Consider the following 13,857-nt stretch of genomic DNA (forward strand, 5'->3'; position numbering starts at 1 on the left):
TCGGGCATGGGTGCCGGCACTTTCGGCCATTTTGAATTTCAAAAGTAATCCGAAAACAAAATGGCGCGCATGTTATACCAGAGGCTACTTTATGCAATAAAAAGCCGGTTGGGTCCAGAATGGACAGGCACTAGACTCTGCCCGAGTGAACATATTGCAGAAAGCTATCAATAATCAAAGCGCTGAAGGCACTGGACATTTGTTTGCTATTGCATAATCGTAGACACAACTCATTTTTTCAAAATTAGGTTATAGCTTTTTAAATAACATGCTTGAAATTGAATACAAGCTATTCAAATTTATAACAGGTATTTGTTAACGCACACGTGTGTGCACTGTTTATCATCCTATTTATGTTAATGTAACACTGGCAGCTCCAAAATGTGGGGGCAGAATCCCAACAAAGGCACTGACAGTTACAAGTTTATTGAGTGGATTTATAATAAATATACGAGCGTTGAAACTGATCTGTAACTGACCGTCCTGAAAATATACAAATTATCAATACGCATATTTAATAATAAGGTTACAAATTATAGATGGTTACCGTGGTAACCATACTCAATAATTATACATACACATCAAACTCATATTCATCTTTAAAACATAATGGTATGCTGTGTGGTGGTTCCAATCAACATATTAACATACAAATGGCATATTAAGATAACATTAATTATCTTAAAACATAGGTATCCTGAAAACAACACAGTGACAATAACAATAGTGTTTATACATCGTTACTTTGACAAACTGCACATCTTACTTACGGAGTATAAGCTACTCTCGACCTGGTCTCTCTCAGCCTTGGGGGAGGTTAGCACTGTGACTGCTGTAATATTAATATTTCAAGGTGAAAGTGATGTGCAACAACCAATGTAAAAGTTATTGACAGCCCAAGAGTTTTATCAAAAAGGAAAGAAGAAAATAGAAGCGAGTTGGGCCATAAATGCAGGAAATACACAGGGACAGATACCTTTAAACAAAGATCACCATACCTGGCACAAAGATGTCATAAAACATGCAAGATTCCAATTGATATTTGAACCGTCAATCTCAAAACGTAAAACCAAGTATTATAAACCGGAACTTCTGCGTGTCTAACTAGTCACAACCGATACACAACCTTACATACAAGAAATTGGTTACAAAACACTAATTTTATAGACCTGTTACATTAAGGAGATAACTTTGACAAATTTTCAACAGCAAGTCCCTTTTTTGACGTTCTGAAAGCATAGAAAATATCATACATGCCATATGTCCCGGATTGTCCGGGACAGTCCCGGAAATGAAGAACTTGTCCCGCTGTCCCGGAAATCTGTCAAATGTCCGGGAATTTACAAAATCCATATATACATGTACCTTATCTTAGGCTTAACTGCACCTCGAATCTGTGTATATCTGCAGCGTCTCCATGACAATGCCTACCCGAATAGGCAGACTACGCTACGTGTCAAAATCGATCAATTAACAGGGGTCCTGTTATCATATCGATTGTCTCATGTTCGCGGTCAAACCAAAAAGGCGGAATTGTTTAATGTAGTTGTTAATTGACTTTAATCTACTACGTCATTATTTCCCGCTGCGTTAGGGCAAATGATAGTTGTTCACACATCTGAAGTCCAACATCGCTGAGTAAAAAATTAAAAGCAGTTTATGTTCGCTCGTTTAACAGACAAAGAAGTTGAGTAAAAAAGTAAGCATATAAAATCATCATCCTCACTAGGTTTATTATTGTCTTGTTCTAAACCCCCAGTGAATGAATGAATAAAGGCGTATCAACAACTACGCGTTACAAACCGGTCTTAATAACGATACTGCAGTGACGTCACCATCTATGTTTAGAACGCTTACACTGAAAACACGTGGCTTGTATCTAGTAACGGAAGTAGTAATGCTTAATTTGACGATAATAGATCAAGTGTATTTTGGATATAGGCTTTCGAACTTTTGCAATTAACGATGTGAAACAAAAAAAATCGTACCACAAATGCTATGTCAATAAATATCGCTACATTTTATACATGTCCCGGAAAATCCACAAAAGTCCCGGACAATTTAACTCAATGTCCCGGAATTGGTCTGAAAAATTATGGCATGTATGAAATATAATGAAAATGGTAAAATGAGAATTAGTTAATAAAATTAAATTTTGCAATCACTGACATATAAAATGAATATGTTTGAATATTGAATACCTTTCACACTAAGAATATGATTTTGATGGAAATTCCCTTTACAAAACTTAAGTTATTTGAAACCATTCACAAATTCAAAATATCAATAAAACAATTATTGAAAATAAATTAAAAAAATAATAATTACTCAAGTAGTTCTTTTAACTTACAAATTTGTTATCTATAAAGACAGTGCTGTTGACCTGTACTTTGTTGTTGATGCATTACTTGTAACCCTATCAGCACTTTGTCAACCAGTCTTATGACCTTAATATCGGTAAAGAACACTAATGTGTTTTTCTTTGTACCTGTTGCATCAAGCAATTCAGGTTAATTGACCTTTTTGCCAGCAGACACCTATAAATACATTCAAATATTTCATAGGCTGATTTGAGAGACATCCCCTGAACTTTGGATACATCACTGTGTCTGTTCACAGCGTAAAGGATGTAACACTGTTCAGTGTTAGGAATCCCGGTCTACTCTCTGAATGTTAGACACATAGACACACATTGTGGCCCAGTTACACTTACGCGTTAAAATTAATCTCGCAGAATTCCAGGGTCTATCCATGGTCGATAAATCGTCAGAGGAAGGCATAATTGGCTATCGAAACAAACAGTTTTATCTTTCAAGATGAGAAAACAAACACTACAGAAATAGTATAGTTTCACGATAAGAGAAAAATGGTTTGATTATTTAACCACAAATGTTTGCAGTACTCAGTCAGCACGCCTGGAGATCATTCATAAACAAATGAATAAGGCTACCTTTATTTGTCAGTTTGCTACATTTGATATTTTGATTTAAATGTTATGTCCGAAAGGATTGTGCTTAAATGTGCAATAAACAATTCTCAACGAGATTTTTAAAGGCCCGCGTCATGCAAAATAAGTCATATGCTATATAAAACATCATACCTATAGCCCACCCATCCTGCGCATCTCTCAGTCTGGTAAGGCGACACATACCGTAAAAAGTTGTGTATAAGGCGCACTTTTTTACCCCAAAATTTCATTTTAAAAACTTGATGCGCGTTATGCACAACTTCAGCCATGCCAAGACATTTTTTCGCTGTCAGTTACCCAGTAGCGGTAATTCGCATCATTCTGTTTTCCGGTGTTTTAACTGTAACAATGTTAATAATAGTGTTATATTGACGATCTGAATAAGATGAACAAACATTATAAAGTTAACATACATATTTTCTATCTTTTTCAGGTACGTACAGAGCATTGAAATCAAATAAATTTGAAGAAGAGAATGAAAAACGAGGAAGCCATTTTTATTTAGATGTTATTGTTTACTTTTCCCACAATATTATACCCTACTGTACTAGGGTTACACAATTTATTTGGGGGCACTTGTCGATTTACAATAGTATGTCGGCAAGGTATTTCCCGATATATTTAAGATTATTTTTCTTGCTTTTCAAATGTGTTTATAAAATTGATGCTGTGTTTGTTTACACGTTTTCATACGTCTTGTCAAGATTGAGGATGTGATTACTGAGCAATTTGCGTTACCTGTCAAGTTTTGTGTAGCTGGGCTATTATCAAAACATGCGAACCGGCAAACAGCTTCACAACTCCATTGTTTGTTTATCGCCGGTAATGTCGTGATGGTGTTGAGAAGTTTGAGTCGTTAAAGTCTCCTGTCAATTTTAGACACTCGAAAAGAACGCATGATATCGGCATTGTAAATAAAACGCGCGGTTGTGAATTAGTCATGCATGAATAACCAGGTGACAATACCAATCAATAATGTCAGTTTCTTAGTTATAACTAATCCATCCGTTATGTGTACTCCACGATAAAATCGTGGACAGTTTCTTCGGAGACATATGATGAAAACCTTGATGGTATCCTCTTGGAAAGTGTGCATTTCATGCATAATTCATTTAAATCCAAACATTTATTTTTACGCATAATATGATTAAAAAAAACACCAACTAGTTGTATCGTTATCGTCTTAAAAATAATTTATAATTGAAGCAATAAAAGAATAAGTAAGATTGGCAATGTAAATATAACGATTTTCAGTTAGCCTGCGGTACGGAATTTTTCCCCCGATTTTTTTGCTTCAAAAACTTTTTTCCCGATTTTTTAGCTTTAAAAAGTAGATGCGCGTTATACATAAATGCGCTTTATACACAACGTTTTACGGTAATGAGAGCATAAAACCTTAAGTGATTTTTTAGCGATCAGCATCACCTCTGACCAGACAGTGCATATGCACAGGCTGGGCTTGAGCTACGCTGGCCGAAACGCCATAAGATCTATTGTCGCATGATGCTGCTATGAAAGTGTGATTTGAATGTGCTGGAAGAAAACTTCACGTTAATAAATATTACCATACATTATATTTTGATGATTAAATTTATAATACACTCATAATAAGCCATATGAGGATAGATATGATGTGAACTCCTGTAGTATAATTTGTAGCTACGGTACTAACACTAATGTGTGGTTTGACTATAATAACACACATTTCATGCAGTTGATATGCAACTAATAAGTGAAAAAACAAAAGAGTAAAACGTTCATCTTCGATTTAAATATTTAGAATCGTTAATTTTCAAATTTTCTTTCAAAGTCAGCATTTACGCGGAATATCTTTGTTAAAGATATAACTTGTTATATATACCCCCTATTTAGTTTTTTTAGTTTGGTTTAGCTTTTATATCGCATTTGTGTCGTTGTCTATAGTATATATGTAGTTATTGGTGAACTCATGTTCATCGTGTTATAAATTGAAAACTGTTAATATAAACAAGCGTAAAATTATACTATTGTGCTGTTAGCACCCGTGCAATTGAGAAAACATGAGATAGCGCGCCTACCTGATGAGAACAAAAGAGCGTATCCCAGACATATTTAATTTAACCACGCTGTACTAGCAGCACAGTGAGTTTGCAACAAGGTTAGGCAACAGACGTGTCATTATAGTGTATTGGACTTGGTGTTGGATTTGGTGGAATATCGAATATCATAGAAAATATATTGTTACATGATCACAAGTAAATTAAAATCAACATGCCACCAAATTCAACAAGGGCTGTTTGTAAAACATGCATGCACCCCATATGGGCTGTCAGCTGTAGTGGCAGCCATTGTGTGAATACGTTTTTTGTCACTGTGACCTTGACCTTTGACCTAATGTAAGTTATCATCTGGAAACCAGTGTACTATTTCAAGTCACTGTGACCTTGACCTTTGGCCTAGTGACCTGAAAATCAATAGGGGTCATCTGCCAGTCATGATCAAGGGGGAAGTGAGAGGGGGGTATAATGTGGGGTGTGGTGATTTATAAGATGTTTAAAAAAAAAAAATTGGGGGGGAGCGGTGGGAGGTGGGGGGGGGGTAACAGGGTTAGGGGGAGTGAGAGGGGGGTAAAATGTGGTGAGCGGAAATTTATAAGATTATTAAAAAAAAAAAAAATGAGCGATTTTGACCACATATATTTGACCTTTGATCTTGAAGGATGACCTTGACCTTGACCTTTCACCACTCAAAATGCGCAGCTTTTTCATGAGATACACATGCATGCCAAATATGAAGTTGCTATCTTCAATATAGCAAAAGTTATTGCAAAATGTTAAAGTTGGCGCAAACAGACCAACAGACCAACGGACCAACAGACAGGCAAAAACAATATGTCCCTCACTACTATAGTGGGATACATAAAAAATTGGGGGGTTGAGGGATGGGGGTGAGAGGGGGGTATAATGTGGGGTGTGGTAATTTATAATGTGTAAAAAAAAAATTGGAAGGATGGGGGTAAGGGGGGGTGGGAGGTGAGAGGGGGTAATAATGTGGGATGTGGTAATTTATTAGATGTTTAAAAAAATGTGGTGGGTGGGGGGTGGGGGGGTAGGGGGGTGAGAGGGGGGTATAATGTGGGGTGTGGTAATTTATAAGATGTTTAAAAAAGAAATTGGGGGTGGGGGGTAGGGGGGATAGGGGGGGGGGGGGGGTGATAGGGGGGTATAATGTGGGGTGTGGTAATTAATAAGATGTTTAAAATAAACTAAAAACAAATTGGGGGGGAGGGGGGGTAGGGGGTGGGGTGTGAGAGAGGGTAATAATGTGGGGTGGGGTAATTTATTAGAAGTTAAAAAAAATTGGGGGGGGGGTGGGGGGGTGGGGGCATAGAGGGGTGGGGGGTAGGGGGGTGAGAGGGGGGTATAATGTGGGGTGTGGTAATTTATAAGATGTTTAAAAAAATGGGGGGGGGGGAAAGGGGGTGGTGGGGGTAGTGGGGATGGGGTAGGGGGTAGGGGTGAGAGGGGGTAATAATGTGGGGGTGGTGTAATTTATTAGATGTTTAAAAAATATTAAAATTTTATTTATGTTTAGGGGGAGGGGGGGGTGAGAGGGGGTATAAAATGGGGTGTGGTAATTTATAAGATGTTTAAAAAAATTGGGGGGGTGGGGGGGTGGGTGGTGGGGGGAGGGATAGGGGGTGGGGGTGAGAGAGGGTAATAATGTGGGGTGGGGTTATTTATTAGATGTTTAAAAAAAAATTGGGGGTGGGGGGGTAGGGTGGGAGTGAGAGGGGGGTATAATGTGGCTGTGGTAATTTATTAGATGTTTAAAAAAATTGGGGGTCGGGGGGTAGGGGGGTGTAGGGGGGAGTGAGAGGGGGGTATAATGTGGGGTGGGGTTATATTTTAGATGTTTAAAAAAATGGGGTTGTGGGGGGTAGGGGGTGTGGGAGGGTAGGGGGAGGGGGGTAGGGGGTAGGGGTGGGGGTTAGAGAAGGGGGTTTAATGTGGGTGTGTGGTTATTATTACATAATGTTTAAAAAAATTGGGGGGGGGGATATCCTGTATTCATTAAACATGAAATTTAAACTTTTGCTTCTCCTGAAAATTTAACAAAATGTCAGTTACGCTACTTTTTACATTCAGAAAATGACATGTGTTTGTTATGTCAATTTTGAAAATTTGATAAAAACATAATTTTTACCAAAAAGGTTGACTTAATATTTTAACAGTTGATGTTTGTCACCTTAATAAACACGAACATGGAAAAAAGTAAAAATGTATAAAAATGTCAGTTACATGACTTATTACATTCAGTAGGCGCCATCGTGACTGTGCAATCTACATTGATCAGAAGATCCTTTTGAAAGAATGTGCATCATTGCATCGCCTGCCAAAATGTGAGCAAAGGCGAGACTACCTGATGTATTGACTTGAATACCAGGTTTTACCCTGCACAAGCTGGCCGACATGAGGAGAACAGGAGTGGGAAAACCGCGCCTTCTCCTTGAGCAAGAAAAGCTGGATTTGTTTAGAGGTAAAACTATACAGGGTACTGGTTATTGCATTTTAAAGGCGTCACACTTCCGACCAGTCCACACAGCCAAATGAGACCACGTATCTTGGTACATTTTCAAACATTATTTTCTACTAAACGTATTTATTTATGAAAAGCGTTAAGTCACATGTGATCAGGGGATTAAAATTGCAAAAATAAACAACCAAAAACAACAAGCAAACAAACTAGTTTTGATTTAAATTTATAATTTTTATAGCAACGAGATTACCATAATAGCAATATTCAACACTTACATTATAAAATATCTTTCAGGATAAATTCATGATAAAATGAGATCATGCACGAGACGCACCGCGCAAAGGCCATGACAGTATAATAGTTGCAAAGGAGTTTGACCGGCTGGTGGCAGACGTGGAGAGAAAGATGAGAGCCACACTCCGCCGCCTTAAAGAAATGACAGGCCTTGATTGATTCTCATCTTTTTTTATTTATATAGATGTTCCTGTGTATGTACTGTACATGTTATTTATTAGTATGCTATTATTTTGTTGTTATTTATAATCTAATTATGTTAATATTTATTTCATCAAATTGTCATTGATATTTAATTACTCATGTATGTTAACAAATAATGGTGTACATTAAAGTATAAAATTGATATCTTGTAATTATTTAAAATACACAAAATATATTTGTGTATACTTATTGTTTTTTATTGCGTATCTGAATTAAATTTAAAAAAACTTTTAACAGCACAAATATGATGAAAATGGTATAATGAGAACCAGTTAATATAAAATAACATTTGCAATCACCATCATATTAAATGAATATTATTGGAATATCAAATACCTATCACACTAAAAAAATAATTTCATGATGGAAATTCCCTTTACATAACTTTTTTTGACACCATAATACAATTCAAAAGGTAAAATAATATAATTGATGAAAAAAAAAAAAATTAATCTGCAAGCAGTACTTTTGTTCCCATGAAATAAAGTATTTATAAAGACAGTGCTGTTTACCCCTGCTTTTTTGTTGATGCATTACTTGTTACCCTAGTGGTTCACACGGTGTAAACCAGTCTCTTACCTTAACATCGATATAGAACACTCGTGCGCTTTTTTGGTGTAGCTTTTTAACACAGCTGTTTACCTTAAATCACCTCTACATAAGGCCAGCAGGCACGAATGCATCCAGCATCAACAAGTCACAGACATTGGCAGTGACCATGACTTAGTGCTAACCACCATCAAGCTGAAGTTAAAGAGCAAGCGCATAACCAAGAACCCTTGCATTAGATTTGACTTTGGTAAATTAAAAAATCATGTGATAGCAAAGGTATTTCAAGCACAGATAGCTGGCAAGTTTGCAACCCTGAACATCTTCGACAATGACATCGTCATCGACACCATTAACAACAGCATCAAGGATGTCCTTCTGTCATCAGCCAAAGAAGTGCCTGAGAGAGAGAGAAGTAAGAACAGGCCATGGGTGATGACAGAAATCATGGACCTATGTGACCGCTGTTTCATCAAAAATACACAAGCGTGGACTCTTAGGCAAATTACCAGAAAGCAAACAGGGAGGTAAAGGAAGATGATGAAAGATGCCAAGGAGGAATTGATTGAGGAACAATGTATCATCATCAACAAAGAGATGACCGCAAGCAGCAGAAAGAAGGCCTACAGCATCCTCAAGACCCTCTCGAAGACCAGTCAGCCCAAGGCCAGTGTCAATCCGAATTGTCATTATTCCATCTTGAAAGAGTTGTCGTTAGTGCGGGACGGTATACCAACTTCCGGTGTCAATAAAGCAATGGTAAATACGACTTCATCTTTGAATGTTACAGATTTAGCAGCAGAGTAAGTAAATTTTCTGCAAAAAGCAGTAAATTACCACAGGACTAATATAAATAAAACAGGGTAAGAGCAAACAGCAGGAAAAATCAATTAGATTCAATTTACAGACAGTATCGTGCCATACTCTGTCCACTTTAAATATCTTCCAAATGAGAAATTACTTCATCGAAGAGTTTTATAATAGTATGCAAAAAATCTGCTGTTATTTGAACAGCCCCATCCAGAACTTTACAACAGTTTCTGTCTAAGATCATGATGAATTAGAACATGAATAAGAACAGACAAGTGTTATTTCAACAAATAAACATCTTGTTTGGAAAGAGGATATACCAATCTGCAAGTAAACAATTATTTTGATATTGTCATAAACTTCCCGGACCCACTTAACCCTTTCCCTGATAGACTTCTTATCTGATTTGCCACTCCAGGTCAATACCAGTCCTGCTGTTCTGATAACAGTGACTCCATATACAGCTGATCAAAGTACTGAAAGTACTGGTTTGACGATGCTTTTGAAGAGGATGGATATATAGAGGATATTTGTTCGATTCGGTGGAATATCGATTTTCCCAGAAAAACAGCGAAAAATATCAATATTTTCACTGTTATTTTTCACTGTTTTAAACAGTGAAATACCAGTTTATTTCACTCATATTTCTGTATTAATCACCGGAAAGCATAAAATAAATAAGCATCCATTTAAGTTAATCTACATTACCGCAATTGTGTAATTTGTATTGCTTGTCATTTATCCGCAAGTCAATAGTTAATGGTTGTGGTGTAATCATTTTTTTTCTTGGACACTGCACTCCCTTCAATGAGATTTATTAATCTAAATACCTCATATTTGAACTTACAATTCTTTTGGGATTAATGGTCCAGACAACTGGATAAAACAGCAACAATATGCTAACCCAATATTTTTTGAGGAACATAATTGAGAATTCCTGCGCTAGCCCCCAATCACAGTATGTTGGGGTATAATAATAGTCAAATTTTGTTTTTTCTTCTCATAAGATTGTCGTAGATAATAAGTTGAGGAAATATCATCCAAGACTACAACTTTTAGAAAGCCATTTTGTTTATTTATTTTTATTGATAAACAAGGTTTTGTAACAATCTATACTATACATAGATAGCTTTAACAGCACAATGTGGCTCATCTGAAACTGATTGTTTCCTAGTGGTGTTAACTTATAATTTTTCATGAAGATCTAGAAAAAAAGGCATTGTGAGTATGAACAAACTAGTTGCGTCTATCCGATCTAGTTGAGCCTTGTTACCAAGTTCCTACTTTTATTTATTTGAACATTCTGATCAACTGCCATGAAGATCACGTAAAAAATGTAAGTGTTAACATAGATTTTAATGATTTTAGTTATTGATCAAATGCTTGGAAGCACATCACCCACTTTGGAAAGTGACCTGTTAATCACTGAGACTAGACCTTGTGACCTAAATGTTGAATATGCTACTTTCAAGTTTGACTTTGAAATCATTTAAAATAATGTTCTAACCAATTTACAAGTGGATCAGAGAGGGAATGTGACCACTAAAGTATTTAAAGTCCTTTTCTTGTATTTGACCTTAAGTGCTCTAATTTTTGATAGAGTATGAAACCAAAAATGACATTGAGGTGACTATATATGTAGTTTCATAAGAATCTGGCAAAGAGGTGACACCCAAATTTAAACATTGTAAAATGATATCGTATGTGTTCACAATAAACTTTGGAAAAATACAACAGACAAAGAGTGATAACAAAAGCTCACCTTGTCACATCATATCAAGTGAGCAAAATAACCAAAACTATGACATCATATAATTGCTCAGTTACTTCCAATAACAATAAAATGTTACTTTTGAAACAAATACAATACATTCCCTTTCTTACTACAGGCTGTTCTAAAACAAGATAGCCCTGTATCGCTCACCCCAAACTCCTTCTATAGTGTCAAAAACTTGTGTATAATTTGACTAAGTTGTAACCTAGCTTTAGCCTGCCAGGACCAACTTGCAAATTCAGCTTTTGATTTGATAAAGATGGACATTGTAAGCAATTTTCATGAAAATCAGGCAGATTATGTGACCTGTAGAAAGGTAAAGGAAGTTTTCAATATTTTGACCTAATGACCTAGTTTTTTTACAAACTACCAACTCTCAAACTGAAACTTTATTTCATCCAGATAACATTCTGTCAAATTTTCATGAAGATCTGGAAGAAAATGTGACCTCTGGAGTGTTCACTAACCTTTTCTGTGATTTGGTTTGTTGTCCTAGTTTGGACCACATATGACCTACTTTCAAACTTAACCTTGAATTGACCGAGATGAACATTTACCAACATAAGACAAACATAAGGGCTGTTTGTAAAACATGCATGCCCCTCATAAGGGCTGTCAGTTGTAGCGGTAGCCATTATGTGAATACATTTTTTGTCACTGTGACCTTGACCTTTGACCTAGTGACCTGAAAATCAATAGGGATCATCTGCCAGTCATGATCAATTTACCTATTAAGTTTCATGATCCTAGGCCTTACTATTCTTGAGTTATCATCAGGAAACCTTTTTACTGTTATGAGTCACTGTGACCTTGACCTTTGACCAAGTGACCTGAAAATCAATAAGGTTTAATGGTCCTAGGCGTAAGCATTTTTGAGTTATCATCAGGATTCTATTTTACTGTTTTGAGTCACTTTGACCTTGACCTTTAAACTAGTGACCTAAACGTCAATAGGGGTAATCTGCAAGTCATGATCAATTTACCTATGAAGTTTTATGATCCTAGACGTAAGCATTCTTGAGTTATCATCCGGAAATCATTAAACTGTTTTGACTCACTGTGACCTTGACCTAATGACCTGAACATCAATAGGGGTCATATGCCAGTCATGATCAATGTACCTTAGGTATATTTATATATGTAGTTTCATGATCCTAGGCCTAAGCATTCTAGTCACTGTGACCTTACCCTTTTATCTAGTGACCTGAAAATCAATAGGGTTTGTCTGCCGGTCATGATCAATGTACCTATCAAGTTTCATGATCCTAGGCCTAAGCGTTCTTGAGTTATCATCCGGAAACCATCTGGTGGCCGGACCGACTGACTGACTGACCGAAATGTGCTAAACAATATACCCCGAACAAGCCACCTAAGAAATGCAGCATAACACTCTTAAAGTAAAAGACATCTGTGCAATGATATCTTATCTTCAAATGGTAAGATGAACAAACAAGAGGGCCTGTAAGGCCCAAAGTCGTTCACCTGAGATAACAAGATATTATTGGGAGAAATATTGTGACCAAAATTTATGAAGATCGGAAAATAAATGTGACCTCTCGAGTGTTAACAATAATTTATTATAGCAATATAATAAAACATGCCCCACCCCCTGGCAGCCATGTTTTTCAACCAATTGTAACATTTTTGAAATGATCCAAGATATCATTGAGACTTATATTCTGGCCAAATTTTATGAAGATTGGAATATAAACATGGCATCCACAGAGTTAACAAGGCAATTGTTGACGGCTCACGACGGCCATAAAGCGATTACAAAAGCTCACCATGAGCATGTTGTGCGATTACACTCAATGCATTCAAATTTTTCTCACAAGCTTTGCCATTGACCTTTATAGTTTGGATGGCTTTGTTATTATTTATTGCTATCATGTACCTGCAATATTGTGTGAATGTTTACAATACACAAAGCATATGACATAAAAAGACTAATTGAGCTTATAATAATCTGATTACTATAGGCAGGTCAATATAGGACTTAAAAAACATTTTTGTTGTCCTGATTTCATGAAGACTTGAGATATTTATGCACAAAGAGTTTCAGGATATTATTGCAGCATATATGTTAAGCTTTATAACATCTAACTGGCCACAACTCATAAACAGAGGGTTTAATATAAAATGTTCGTCAGGGTCTGTAGATTTCAGAACAAGATGTCGTTTTTCTGGAAAGTGCTGGAGGGCTTAGAAATCCAAGATGGCGTCCAAGATGGCCGCCGTTTTATGATTCAATTACTAATAAAGATGAATTGAATTTGTCTATTGAACACCTATATGTACTGACTTTAATATATGTTAGAAGTAATCCATTGATATAGGGCTTCTACCAAACAGATCACCAAGGTCACCAAAGGTCATGGTCAAGGTCATTTCATGGTCAAAATGGAGAAATAAACGAAAATTTGAGTATTGACATATCATTTTCTTTTTTTCAATCGAATGCTTTACATTTGCTGTGATAAATAACCTCTTTATTATATAGCCACATTTACAAGCTTCATTCTTAACAAAAGTAAATGCCTAAAATTGTGTTGGTAATCATGGTTACCAATACTACATACGCTATGTGGCCATTTTCCTGGTTCGTGGAAAGTCATTTGGCACAATATATCACTATAGCTTCGAACAACAGCCTCACCACCTTGTTTCACTATAGTCACATAAAACTGCCCTACCCAAGGGCGGCCATGTTTTTAAAAGGACAAGGGTCATTTTCAAACAA

At 36.4% G+C, this 13,857-nt stretch overlaps 1 long non-coding RNA gene across 2 annotated transcripts; it reads right to left on the reverse strand.

The window, feature by feature from the left end:
• Window positions 1-410: 410 nt before the first annotated feature.
• LOC127864258 (uncharacterized) lies at window positions 411-2,860 on the reverse strand. Of its 2 annotated transcripts, XR_008041652.1 has the most exons (3): window positions 2,714-2,860; window positions 999-1,321; window positions 411-832 (listed from the first exon to the last, which is right to left on the reverse strand). It is a non-coding gene; the product is annotated as an uncharacterized LOC127864258 (long non-coding RNA). The 2 variants fall into 2 exon arrangements; XR_008041651.1 differs by lacking the exon at window positions 2,714-2,860 and having other exon boundaries at window positions 999-2,252.
• Window positions 2,861-13,857: the final 10,997 nt, after the last annotated feature.

This window comes from Dreissena polymorpha, chromosome 1 (genome assembly GCF_020536995.1).
Source record: "Dreissena polymorpha isolate Duluth1 chromosome 1, UMN_Dpol_1.0, whole genome shotgun sequence".
NCBI classification, from domain to species: domain Eukaryota; kingdom Metazoa; phylum Mollusca; class Bivalvia; order Myida; family Dreissenidae; genus Dreissena; species Dreissena polymorpha.